Raw genomic sequence first — 12,897 nt, forward strand, 5'->3', positions numbered from 1 at the left:
AATTTGAGTGGTCAAATAATGTTTTTTCACCATGGTATAGAAGGCAAATGTGTTCAGCATCATGCGGGGAGCCCAAAAATGCTAAAACCCGCTATGGTGTGTATGGGGCATGTTTGATCAAGAAAAATGCTAAAATCTGCTACGGGGCATATGGGGCCCCATATGTGTCATAGCGGGTTTTAGCATTTTTGGGCTCCCCGCGTGATGCCGAACACATTCGCCTTCTGTTGCGCGGTGAGATTCTTACTTGATTGCTCATAAATGACCATTATAGCGCAAATATTTATTTGATAGCATGCTTTTGAACAGAATAGTGAATGAAAATATTAATGCCACCAACAATTAAAGTTACAAAATACGACGACAGTATAAAATAAATTTTGTAAAAGAACACAAAATGGGGCACTGTATAAAAAGTATATCTGTATTCATATAAAATAAAATTTCTATACAATAAGGCTTCAGAGCCTTTCTCTCTTCTCTAAAACACTGAGAATATCGGGCTTTGAATTCCCAAATACACTCCTAGCTCTAAACCTAGTCAATAGAGAGTCAACACTATTGTCGTTGCTAGCTAGGGACATGGCTGCTGCCGTCAATGCCATACCTTGAAAATTGGTTCCAAAGGCATTGAGGGTAGCCATGCAGTTCATCAAAATGACCTTGTCAGCATTGCGATTGATGTCAGCATGACCAATCACTCTTGACAAAGCCTTGCACTTCAGGAGGTCGTTAGTGCCATGTGGAGAAAACTTTTTGTGGATAACCACAAAGCGCCCTTTTGCTTGGCCAAGGTAATGTGCCAGTGAGTGATCTCAGCTAAAGCTATTACGAACAAGGCGTTGCCCAGATGAGAATAGGTCGACCTCAAATGCCTCCTGCAATAGTCCAACATTACATTAGAATTCCATTAAAGCAAAAGTATACCAAGAGAGAAGAAATTCGCAAAAGATCACCTCTTTTGCTCTAGGGAAGCTTATGTGGACCCTTGGCATATCCTCTCATGACTATTTAATAATTCAAGCTGTAGGTGCAAGGCACCCATTCAGCTAGTGCATTTTTGCTCCTGTGGGACACAGAGTACATGTATGGTCTCCTCACCATGCTTGTAGAGAGGTCACAACAGCAATATGGACTAGAAAGTGCAGCTTGGAGGGAGAGAGCAACTCTGCTAGAGGGAAAGAGAGGGAGAAGGTATAGAGGGTGCAACTAAAGGTTGAGAGAAGCTCCAAGAGGTGCTGTAGCTAGGAATGGAGGGAGAAAGAGTAGAGGGGGATGAGCAGCTGCTCCAGGAGGTGTTGTAGCTAGGAATGGAGGGAGAAAGAGCAGAGGGGGATGAGCAGCCACTACAAGAGGTATTGTAGCTAGGAATGGAGGAAGAAAGAGTAGAGTGGATGAGGAGCTACTGCAGTAGGAGGTGCTATAGCTAGGAATGGAGAGAGAATGAGCAGCTACTATAGGAGGTGCTAGAGAGGGAGAAACATAGTGGACCAGAGTAGGAGGGGGCAGAGAAGATGCCAAATGAGTTCCCACGTTTGAAAAATGGAGGGAGAATGGAGCTGGACCAGAGAAGAGGAGGGGCAGGCTTGTAACAAGTTGAGAGGGGGGAAAAATTTGCCCAGAAGGGCCCACCGCCTATTGAATGACTTGTAGGTTTGTTTGGGGGAGGTGCATCTGGGAGAAGGATCAAGCAGGGTGGACGGGGGGGGGGGGGGGGGGGATGGTTTGAGTGGTCCCCAATGTAAGAGGAGTAGCCAATAGGGGCTGTTTGTAGGTCTGTCCACCCTCCACCTCAACATGGCATTGCCACACAAAAAGGAGCACTCCCATTGGTACACCTCAAATACCTCACTAATCCCTTGAAATTAGGAAACACTAATTGGGGGCCCTTTGGAGACCCCAATTCTCCCCTAATGAATTTTCTGCAAAATCTATGACAAATACAATAGTGTCATGGGGAAAATTGGCAAGGCACGTCCTAAACAACTGCTTATCCTACTAGTTGGCTGTGAAATTTTGAAGCACATATTTTGGGATGTATTGAACCATGTGTCCTACAAGGTCCCTTGGCTGATGATAGTAGGCATCTCTTTTTATCGGATCCTTCAACATTGACATTATCAAATCTCCTCCATTTTAGAGCAACGTGGTTGTCTTCCCTCATTTTATTTGGACGGACAAATATTGAATGTCTTCTTCTTCAGCTTCAAACTACAATGCTTGCATGTGCCACAAATGCATTCAATCCTGTGCTACTCACGGTCTCCCTTTGGACAAACCACTAGCTCCCATAGAGACCTCAAGCTACAAAACCTACCCTCCCTTGCAACACATGATGAGGATCCAGGTGGCCTGCAGACTGCGCATTCATTGGGGAGGCATGGGCATCGACGATCCTCATGGAGCAATGCTCCTACACAACCAGATCTCAAGTCATTCATAGCTTGTCGGGCCAGGTCAAAAGTCTATGTGTGTTTTGCAACAACAAACATTCCTGTCTTTGAGTTTCCTGACGTACCAGGGCTTACAATCCTCAAAGCTCCTCTGCCCAATTGAAATGTCTAAATTCTGATCCACAAACTTGAGATACAACTCCGTCTGTTGACCCAACATGCGGGAACAATAGAACAATGAGCCCCCTTTTTGCTACTACTAAAAGAATACAAAACACAATCTAATTAAAGTATATAATGAAGTAAAACAAATTTCAACCACCGCGCTGGTTTAGAACAGTCACAATTTCAATCACCGAGCTAGTTTAGGATAGTCAACCACCGGGTTGGTTTAGGACACATTTATGTGGTTGTCAAGTACCACATCTCCTGCCAAATGTTATATTTTGCTTTCCAATATAGGCACTAGAAGAAAACAGGTGGCAATTGTCTCCTCCTTGACTTTAACGTCGATGATAATACAGGGGTAAGTTTATGTATTGGTTCTCATTTAGGAGATGTCAAGAATGTGACTGTCACATCATAGTGGACTCTCAGGGACGTGCAGGAACACATGTTGGTCATGGAGGATGGCATGTTTGAGTCCTTTCACTTTATCTTAAATGGTGAAAAGGTTGGAAAGCGTGCAGAGAAGCTCATGCATAGTGCCACTTTTATCCCTCCTGCAATATTGAAGATTGTAAACAATGTGGGGTGGAACAATTGTGGATTTTGACATTTTCCAATTAATAGTGGTGCAATTAATTTTGATGTTTTGAATGGTTTTGTTTCATGTCAATGTCAAGTTTTTCCCAAAAATTTTATAATTCTTTTTATTTTTTATATTTAGAACATTTGGGTATATATAGGTTATAAAGTTACTTTAGTTTCAAAGTTTCACTATCATAGCCATAGTTCTCCTAGCTACCAAACTACCATGGATTCTACTAGGTTTGCCTTCCACGATTTCATCTCCCATACTCCATTAATTGATAGAGAGGAGTTATTTCTAGTCTTTGATAAGAGCATAGATGTCCTAGGCACCTACTTGGGAGCCCGAGACGATTTTGAAGACCTCATCAAGTACATGCATGACTACATTGTGAGTTTTGCATATCAACTTGATGAGTCTACAAAAAGATGGGTTTCAATTGATTATTTGAAGTACTTGTTCAATCAAGAACCCAGGTTCATGAAGCATTTGGATTGCTTTCGAGCCCAGCTCACACCCCTAGGATTTAGGGAGGTGGACACTGATGACCTCCTAGCATGTGGAGTCATCGGAAACACAAGAAATAGGTTCCTATCCTGGGAAATGACCTTTATTTTCCTTCTCCAGGAGGGACAAATGGAAGAGGAGGCCTTGACCTCAAGCCCTGACCCTGCCCCTTCCCTTTTCGATCCTCTTATTTCTGTAGATGAGCCCAACATCTACAATGAAGAGCCCATAGATGAAGAAGGTGAGGAGCGGGAAGCTGCATTAGCCCTGGAAGTGCTTCAGTGACCTCCTGAATCCCATTCTACTTCTCAAATTCCATCCACCTCGGGCACCACCTCTACTGACCCTGCAACGATGATATGGTTTCTTCCTCCCCTTCTTGTCGACGATGGAGAACAATACCTCTTTCTCCATGACATAGAGGTTATGTTTGGTCTCCAGGAGGATGAAGCTCTTGGTGTCCTATGTGGATATGAGGTGGACACGACTATGCAAGAACTTGGGTTTTTGGGAGTAGATGATTCAATAGAAGAGGTTCTTGCTTTAACACTGGCCCAAATCAAAGATGCACAGACATCAATCTACTCCGACCTACCTAATGTTCCAGAAGAAGCCTCCACATCTCTCCAAATAGCAAGAGGCCTCATCCACCCTCATTAACAAAGAGGAAGGGATTGAGCATGACGACTCCATAGTGGTAAAGGACATGTGCCTTCCTCCGTCAAGCAATCAATCGACAATACCATCGCATTGTAAGTCTGCATTTTGTGTAAGATTTTGAAGTGTAATGAGTCAATTTGAATTTGTATTTTGAAATAGAACCAGTGTAATGAGTTAGTTTAAAATTGTATTTTGAAATAGCACTTGTGCATAGCAGATGTATTTCCTTCACACTTTTCTACTTCTTAGGTAAGTGAACGGCATTCATGAGGATTTAGGAAGGCAATGCATGCTGGAGAGAAGTCCTCTGCTTTGAAACATAGAAATATCGATTGGTATAATGCCAAGTACATTACTCTAAGGACGGCATCAGGCTATGGCCATCTTCAATGCATTGCAACACCACAACTTGAAGACAAGGATTGTAGCATGGTGGACACAAGAACAATGCAATCATAAAAGGAAAAGATTGCAAAGGATGTGGGCATGGCCATGAAGTTTACATTTGGCTCTAAATGGGTAAGGTTGTCTTAGTTTATGCCTATGCACATTTTTGCTTCTTGTTTTCAGAATATCCAGGTACATAGAACAAAAACCATGTGGTTGTGCAAGTGCCTACATGAGAATGCCCTTGAGAATGCCCTCGAAGGATATGTCGATGAAATCCATGGGAGCAACTGCGTACGGCAATCAGCCCATGACTCTCAAAACGTTGAGTGGAGAGGCACCAATATTGGAGTAGACGGCCTTAATTTGGGTCAATCTTTGCTTGATGTAGCAAAATCCTCAAATGAATGTTCAATTCAAAGAGGAATTTGCATAGATTTCAGGAAAGCCCCGAAATTTTACATTTAAGACACTTCAATTTTGATCAAGGGAGAGGCCATACAGAAAACCCCCAATTTTGGCAAAGGCTAGGGCATAAAAAATATGAGGCAAAAATGGATCTAAATTAGCCTGCAAAGGACAAGCTAGGGATGAGTATTTGTGGTCCGAATTCCATTGAAGTCTCTTAACGCCTGAAATGAGAACCCCTTCAGAAGTTGTCAAATCTCTCTGTGTGGTCTTCAAGTTCGTCGTTAATTTCTGGAGCTAGCTTGCATGATGTTGTGTTAGTCATTGACACGGGCTTTTATTGGTATGCTGCATCAGTTGGAGCTTGCAGCAATTTGCTTCGTACATCTGCTTCTGCATGTTAGCATGATGCAATGGTGCCATGAGGCTGGCTCTGACACCAATGTAGAAAAGTGGGTATGGGTAGATTAGAGAAAGGGGCCAGAATGAGCAAAAGGGAGAGAGAGGAAGGGGGAGAAGGAAGGAGATGGGGTAAGAGGTGGGGGGGTTGCGAGAGAGAGAGAGAGAGAGAGAGAGAGAGAGAGATGTTAACATCTGCAAGAGGCCTCATGGGCCCATGAGACAAAGTGTGAATTCAAGAAGTATCTCATACAAGCCACTAAGGACTGAAGCAAAGGGTACACTAAGACCCTTGCTGAAAACTGAAAACTAAAAGCAAAAGCAAAAATGCTAACATGCTAAGCTAGTGAACAAAATACTAGAGTAGCAAAGTAACAGAAGCATGCTAGGCACTCAAGGCTAGCACTCTAGGGTACATGCTCAGGTTCCATATATCTAGGTAACCTGGTGGCACTCTGATGAGATTTGAGAAGCTCTCATATCTGTGTTTGTTGAGCTATCTCGCGACGTGGGAGAGGGCATGGTCTCCTCGATCTCTAGATCCGATGGGCTATGTCAAGGGTGATGCCTCATCTGTGGCGGTCGCCTCTGAGAAGGGATGAAATAGACTAGATCTCGATCGTGCATGCTCTGGGCTCTCTCCGTGTCGCACGTGGAGTGTCCCTCGTCTGGCCGCATTGTGGTGGACACTCCTACTGCTGATCCATGATGCTCTCATCTCATCAAGCTCCTCTCCCTCAGCTACACTGGGGCAACGATTTCAACCACGGAGATGGTTTAGGACACTGTCATAGTTTCAACCATCGGGATGGTTTAGCCTGACAGTCTCAACTTTACATATTAGACAATAACAAGTATATTGCTTTTCATTTCTAAATTTCACCATTAGAAAATAACAATATATTGCTTTTCATTTTTGAATTCCACAATTCAACAGTGGTATATGCCCCGAATAGAGGAAATTAAATTTAACGAATTTAAGTACTAAGAAACACAATAATTTCAACCACCGGGCTGGTCAATAACTAATGTCTATTCAACCACGTTGGTTCAAGACAATCACATAACTGGTGATTAAGTTGAAGCAACCACGGTTGCATGATATTCCAACCATCGGGATGGTTTAGTAAAATAACAATATATTGCAAAACATATTGCTGGTAATTTTTGCTCAACCATGCCACCGGGCTGGACAACAGCTAATGTGTGTTCAACCACGCTGGTTCAGGACAATCACATAACTGGCGATTGAGTTGAACCAGCCTACGGTTGCATGATGTTCCAACCACCGAGCTGGTTTAGGACAATCACATTTAGTCCAAGCCTGATTTAAGAAATGAAACAAGTAAACTATCTAAAGCTCAATCACAAATAACCACCGGGATGGTTTAGGCATCATTGACATGTGTTGTATCTAGCATGTGTATAATGTGCTCCTCAAACACCTTGCGTCCTGTTCGCTTCTTACAGATGTCCTTTCTATTTGGAGAAACTCTCATATTTTCTTGCCAAAATGTCGTCACTGTAGCAATGACTTCTGCACTTAGGCTCTTTCTCCTTTTCGTGTTCTATTTCTCAGATCGGGATGATTGTGCATTGCTTTTGCTCTACGTTCAACCGTTGGAGCCATGTTGGTCCTTCTTATTGACATCTTCGACATTGTGCACCCAAGTCGTTTCTCCTTTGTTTCAGGGGACACCAACATAGCTAATGTCGCCCTCTTTGCAGCTAGTTGATCTAAGTTGTGTACCCCTTTCACTTTCTGTAGGCCATTTCTCAGGTTAGAGAGCATCGCCTCTTGGGCGTGCATCTCCCGAGGTGTTGGTAGGGTTGTTACTCTACGAACTTTAGGGTGCAGGCTAAAGCTTGTGAAGACTCGAGACTAGTAATCACTTGAATGGCCAGATGTTGCTGCCTCGAATGCTTCCACCAATCATGACACCATAGCTTATGTTCTTCGCTCCGATGGCAATGATCGAATGTGTGCATCTACAACCACTTCTTACTGCTTCTCTACAAGGAGTCTTCTTTCTTCTCGTTGTTTCTCCCTTCGCAGATGTTGCAAAAGTGTCTGTCGTTGTTGATTTGATACCGTGCCAGCGCTTTCCTCGACCCACACTCTATTTCTTATGCCTTGACCTGGCTTTTTGACTTTCCTGTCTCGTAGCCTCTGTTAGCTTCTCTTGCAAGCCATGGTGAGCTACATGTTGTCATTGATGCCATGGCCACGATCAATCCATAATAGACGTAGAGAAGCTAGCTGGTGAGGCAAGCAAAGAATAGAAGACAACTTACCCGAAAGAAGACAATGGCAAACCAAAGTCTGCACAAGGTCATGTCGAGGTTGCAGGGCGTTTGCAGGGTGGGGACAGGTTGCGAGTACTTAATCTTCCAAGATTTGCTGGGCGGGAGGTGTGAAAGTTTGAAATTCACGGGAGTAGCGAAATTTTAGGCGTCCATTTCCCCCCCCTCCTTCCCCCCCCTCCAACGATACACATCAGCATACTTGGATATCCCTGGCCTAAAATACTTCAAAACACAAATAGGCCAAAGGGCATGCTATCGGGTTTGATGCTATGTATTATTAAATGCAATGACCTTTGGCATGCTTATGAGCCATATAGCAAGCAAGTGCATGGAAAAAGAAACAATTCAAAATTGTAAATAGTGTTGGATTTATTGTTTAACTGAAAGTTGTTTTGGGAAATTTGGACAAGCCAGATAGCTTGTGCTCTTATTAGGTGCCACAAGTCCTTTTTGACCTTAGTTAACTCCCTTGCATGAGTGAATCTACAGCAATTGCAAAAAGGAGGGGAGCAATAGGGAAGCCTTATCTAATGGATCCTTTGAGGGGGAAGGAGTGACTCATCTCCCCATTGACACAAACTTTGGCTGAAGCATTAGTAAGGAGAAGCCTCACAAAAGACACAAAAGTCGAGGGAAGGCCCATTTCTTGGAGGGCTGAAATGAGGAAGTCCTAGTCCAAACGGTCATAAGCCCTGTCAAAGTCAACTTTGAGAAAGAAAATGTCTTGTTTTGAATCTTTTGCATACTCACAACCTTCCCAAATATTTCTAGAAGGTGCCTTCCTTTAATGAACCCTTTCTGCTCTTTAAGGATCCAATAGTCCATTGTATCTTGAATTCAAAGGGAGAGGGCCTTAGCAAAAATCTTGTAACTATAGTTTAGCATGGTGAGAGGACTTTAGTTCTTGAGTTCATACCTGGGACAATCTTTAGGGATAAGTTTAATAACTCCCCTGTTTATGTGAGCCGGTAGGAAAGAGGAAGCAAGTATTTCATTCCAAACCTGCAGAAGACAAGGTCCTACAATTTCTAGAAGGACTTGTTAAACTCTACTGGCAGACCATCCTCACTTGGATTTTCCCCCTCTGGCATGTCTATTTACTGCTTGAGTTCTTTAAGAGTAACGGGTTTTTCAAGGTAAATACTCTCAAAGTTTCTGTCAATCTTTCTCCTGGCCTCTTTGCATAACTGCCTCGCTTGCATGATATGCTCATTAAAGAGGAATAGTATCTGACAACAGTTTTTGAAAGTGTTGATGGATGGGCAAAATGTTCTCTGATGTATCAGCTGTTAGAGAATTATCAACTTTTTTCAACAATGGGATTTCTTCCTGAGCTATCTTTCTTCTTATAAGTATGAGGGTGTCCTTGGTTGGTTGATCAATTCTACCTGCCAACCATTCCCTCAGAATCTAAGATTTTGTCTCGTTGAGCTTTAGTTGCTCTTGTAGTCTTAAGTATTGTCTGGCTAGTAGCAGTTCCTCTTGAGCTTTGGAGTCCCCTGCCCTAGCTACCCTCTCTAGTGCCTTGATGGTCTCCCTAATTTTGTCCATTCGACATGCTCTAATCTTGGACCTATCTTGTCTTGCCTGCATTAGCACTTTTTGGGTCTTTGGCACTACCTCTAGCCAAAAAACCTCAGTTGGTCTTTGTTCTGTGAAGTAATCCTCCCAAAGATGAGTAATCCTCTCCTAAACTCTCCTTAGTCAAAAGAGTTTAGGATCAATCTTAAACCAAGAAATGGAATGCGTCCCCATTCCAAAGTCATATTGGAGGGTGACAGGCGTATGATCTGAGAGAGAACGGGTAGAGTGAGTATGGTCAGTCAAAGAAGAGACCTCACCCAATAGGTCTTGAGAAGGATAGATTTTGTCCAGTCTGGCTTCTCTTCTATTGAGGCCTATTTGGTTGTTGCACCAAGTGAAAGTTCCATCTTTGCCTGTGTCAACCAATTGAAGTTGCTCCTTTACATTTTCCCAAGCATCTCTTTCTATACCCTTGACAACTAGTCCTTTTTCTAGCCACCTGTCCTTGCTGCATTCCACCATGTTAAAGTCCCCTAGGAGAAATCCTCTTTCCCCAATTGCATCTAGTGAATCCTAGGTGCTCTTTCTCTCTTGATAACTTTTGGGGGCATAAATAGAGGTGAAAGTGAAGCATTTCCTTTTAACAAGGTAGTTTAATGAGACCCATCTATCTTGTGTGTCAACCTGGTCATGAAGGATGTAACCCTCAAAGTGAGAAAGAACCCCTATAGCACAAACCATATTCTTCTTCTGTCTATTCTTTTAAGTTTGTCTTCAAGAGTGAGAAAAGTTACTTTGACCTCTTGAAGGGCTAAAAAAAGAGGAGAGAGTGAATTGCTCTTAGCCAAAAGGCCATCTCCTCACTTCTACTAGGGTCCCCTAACATTGTCCGTGAGGAGAGAGACTATTTTACTTACCATTCTTTTTTAATCTCTTTTTAGCCTTGGGTTTGGGGCTATCACTTTGAGGAGTGGCTATTTTGGACTGCCTTCTTTTGTTTTGGACAACCATGAAGGCTATGTTCTAGGAGGGTGTTTCCTTGTCCTCTTGGGAAGCCTTGGGTAGCTCCTCTTCCGAGTCAGCACTTACCATGTTGTATGTGGCCATATCATCACTTATAATGATGTCTTCTTTAAGGTCTTTGGCCCATCTAGGATCAAAGTCATTATCTTGAATTTTATCCTAGTTTTTTCTTATCCATTCTTCAATCTCATCATCCACTAAAGCTTCAAAAGAGTTCTTAGTGAGAGGGGCTTGTGCGGGCTTCAGATAATCTTGTTTCTGGGTAGATTTAGGATTGGAGGGAGATCTCACATCTACAGGAGCCTCCTCTGCATTTTTGACAGGGGCCTTGGGCACCCATTTCTTATTTAGCTTGTGCCATAGGCAGCTTGGGAGTAGGAGGAACCTAAGGCTTGGGTTTTATTTCCTTATGATAACACTTCTTCTCATAATGACTTGCAAGTCCACATAGGAAACGGAAATTGGGGAGATTTTTATACAGCCAACAACTGTTGTTCTGTAAAAAGACTCCCATTCCTATTGAGAATCACTAAAGATCTAGGTAATTCCTCAGCTATGTCCATCTGAATGCAAATATGGGGATTCCCCCTCGGGTTTATAAAGTTTTTAGTTTCTATGCCTAGCACCTTACCCAATCCTATATAGAGTGTGGGGAGTTGATTATAGAGGGACAAGAGTAGATCAGGCAGTTCAACCCAAATGGGGATTTTAGTGGATCTTGGATAGTCTGGTGAGAAGTCATGAGACCACCGTAAGAGATAGAGAGGTTGGTTCTGGATGGTGGTCCAAACCCCATGGTGCAAAGCTCTTACAACCATGTCGGCCCTTCCAAAAAGAAAGATGAGATATCTCTTCCAGAGGAATCTGAAGTTAGTCACAACTAATCCCTTCCTCAGCTAGTTGGTTCAAATCCATGTTTCAATCACTATGAGAGGGGGTCTAACACTCGTCGGCCGAAACCCGACCAATGCATGTGTGCTTAACCACTACTGAGTGTAGTAGTGACATGCGTACTTGGATTAGGAGTCGACATTGCTTGACAAGATTGAGCGTTCTCTTTTGAAAATGGATGTGAGCTTTTCGAATAGCTTTCTATTGTTCTAGAGCTTGCAGGGAGAGTCTAGGGGGGCCTAGGAGTCTTGCGCTTTCACCTATCCTTCAACTGCTTTGGCAATCTTTCGTTGATCCTCTCTCTAAACACCTTCTCTTCTTCTTGATTTTCGTTCATTGTCAGCTTCTTTTTCAGCAGCTTTGCCTGCGTGGCTATTATTAGGCTCGCCTATGTTTCCTTCTCCTCCATGAGGATGGGATGCTCCCTCATCTTCATCTTATTTTCTTGAGTGGAAGAATGCTAGGGACTCTTTTGGATAGGCAGTGTGAGGAGCAAATCTCGATCGAGTGGGAAGGGAGAAGAACCCTCTCCTAGCCATCTCTGTTGCTGCCAAGTACGAGGCCTTGCCACCTCTCCTGCCTCTGTTTGTTTGCCAGCCTTTGTCGGTGGTGGAGTCTTTCTCATCTCACACGTCCCTTTTAGCTCGAGCCATTACAAACCCATGTTACTATTTTTATATTTGTTATGATAAAATTTGATGTTGTTATCGAGTTATGTCGTAACTTATGACAAATTTCAATGATGTTATTGAGTTTTGTCATAACTTATGACAAATTTCAATGATGTTGTCGAGTTACATCATAACTTATGAAAATTCTCGATGCTGTTATCGAGTTCTGTCACAATCATACCAAAATTTGATGACATCATTGACTTTCCTCATAGTGGTCGCTACAAGTCGAAGCTGATATCGAAGTTAGGGTTAACTTATGACATGGATTGATGATATCATCGAATTTTGTCATAATTTCAAAATTTTTTTAGGATTTGCAATACTTTTGGTGTGAAAAGCGACCTGCAAGACAACGATCAAAATAGTCTTTTTCGCATGCTTTTCCTTGATTTGCCCCTCTTTTTCGTAAGGTCTTTTCCTGATCTTCTCTCTTACAGAGTCACCTACGATCTTCCAAGCTTGATTTGTTGTCTCAGCCACATAAAACTTGCCTTCTTTCTCTCAAACTCCATTTATATCTTCTCATCTATCTCAAATCCCCCATCTCATAGAAGCTACCTTCTTCCGTGCACAGGCTTCCTGTCTCGTAAGAACAAAGACAAACAAATTTTGTTTTGTTGCCGCTGCAGAAGAAGAACAAAGGCAAAGACATTTTTTTTTCTTTCCAAGAGCATGGCCAGGTACCTCTAATCATGATGTGTTAAGCGAGTGATAGCTTTCTTATCGGCGCACCTATCTAAAAGTTCTCCTAAGGGTGGGTTCAAACCACCTGCCCATCCATGGAAGGGGAAATACAATTGGAGTATGGCCACAGGGTGTGGTGGTTCACACCCAATGAGCGGTCATCAGGCTGCTACTTTATGTCACCAACATGTGATTGGTGTAGGGGTTAGAGGAGATGGAATGCGCAAATCATGTAGCAGTTAGAGGAGTTGGCCATGGAGAGCACCCTTCATAGGTTGGACGCAAACCT

Source organism: Dipteris shenzhenensis, chromosome 5, assembly GCF_047967505.1.
Source record: "Dipteris shenzhenensis isolate YYH24624 ecotype China chromosome 5, Dip_SZ_1.0, whole genome shotgun sequence".
NCBI lineage: Eukaryota > Viridiplantae > Streptophyta > Polypodiopsida > Gleicheniales > Dipteridaceae > Dipteris > Dipteris shenzhenensis.